Source organism: Jatropha curcas, chromosome 9 (genome assembly GCF_041381405.1).
Source record: "Jatropha curcas cultivar XTBG-Jc1 chromosome 9, XTBG_Jcur_1.0, whole genome shotgun sequence".
Lineage (NCBI taxonomy): Eukaryota > Viridiplantae > Streptophyta > Magnoliopsida > Malpighiales > Euphorbiaceae > Jatropha > Jatropha curcas.
In genome coordinates this window covers 11,556,499-11,557,891 of record NC_143159.1, presented here as the reverse complement: position 1 = coordinate 11,557,891, position 1,393 = coordinate 11,556,499, and the positions used below count along the sequence as shown (strand labels likewise).

General features: G+C 33.0%; 1 non-coding gene across 1 annotated transcript; it reads right to left on the bottom strand.

Annotated features, from left to right (window-relative positions):
- Window positions 1-1,040: 1,040 nt before the first annotated feature.
- Window positions 1,041-1,147, bottom strand: LOC119369976 (small nucleolar RNA R71). Its single transcript, XR_005177520.1, has one exon. It is a non-coding gene; the product is annotated as a small nucleolar RNA R71 (small nucleolar RNA).
- Window positions 1,148-1,393: the final 246 nt, after the last annotated feature.

Sequence of the window (1,393 nt, the reverse complement as noted above, 5' to 3'; positions counted from 1 at the left end):
TAAATGGAATTAAAATAGCTAACAATACATCGGAAGAGTTTGTTAGTGAATTCAGAGTTGTTTCCTCTACTTGAATAATTAAATTGATTAATGAACTAATGAAATAAATTGGATAGAATTAAGTGAAACCAAAACCCCTAGTAGTTTCAATTCCTTGATTTCTTTTAATCAATTTTCGTTTACTTGACTCTTGTTTATTTTACATTTATAAAAATAATTCTCTCAATTATCTTTTAAATAATAACAAGATAACATAATGTTGGTATTTGGATTACAATCCTCGTGGGAATGATATCTTACTCATCATATATTACTTGTAGCGATTCGTACACTTGCGAAATAAGCTGTCAAGTTTTTAGCGCCGTTGCCGGGGAATTGGCAATACCAATATCAATACGAATTATCTTATTATTAATTTAGACATTTATTTATTCATTTATTTATTCATTTAATTTTTCTATAGAATATCTCAGGTTTTATGCAAAGAAGATTTGGAAGAACAGAACCTCTGATCTTTGATCCAGAAGTTGAGAAAACTTGCAGAAGAAACAACGCAGCAAGGAGAGCACGAGAAAATAAATCTGAACAACAATCAAATATGGACGAAATTAATCCTCAACTTCCGAACATACCCCTTGCTGTGAATCCTCAGAACAGACAGCAACAAAATATCCGCACATTGCGAGATTATACCACGCCTTCTCTTAATGGAGCTACCTCTAGTATCACTAGACCAAGAGTGGAAGCTAATAACTTTGAAATCAAACCAGTAATTATTCAGTTGCTTTCCACTTCTATTCAATATGGAGGACTCCCTAGTGAAGATCCCAATGCTCACATCACTAATTTCCTAGAAATTTGAGATACTTTTAAACAAAATGGTGTTTCTGAAGATGCCATTAGATTAAGACTCTTTCCTTTTACTCTAAGGGACAAAGCACGATCATGTTTACAATCTTGCCCTACTGGAAGTTTTACAACTTGGGAAGAGTTAGCCCAGAAATTTTTTGGCTAAATTATTTCCATCTTCTGAAATAACCAAATTGAGAAATGAGATCATGACTTTCGTTCATCATGATCAAGAAAGCTTGTATAAAGCTTGGGAAAGATTTAAAGATTTGTTGAGAAAATGTCCTCACCATAGTTTGCCCAAATGGTTACAAGTTCAAACTTTTTATAATTCATTGTCACCTAATATTAAGATTACACTTGATGCAGCTGCAGGAGGATCTTTCGAAAGAAAGGAAATCGATGAGGCATACGATTTAATAGAAAAAATGGCAAGCAATAGCCATTATCAAAGCAGTTCTGAAAGAAGAAAAACTGCTGGGATCTATGAAATTGATGCCATCACAACACTAAATGCAAAGGTTGACAACATGGTAAGAAATTA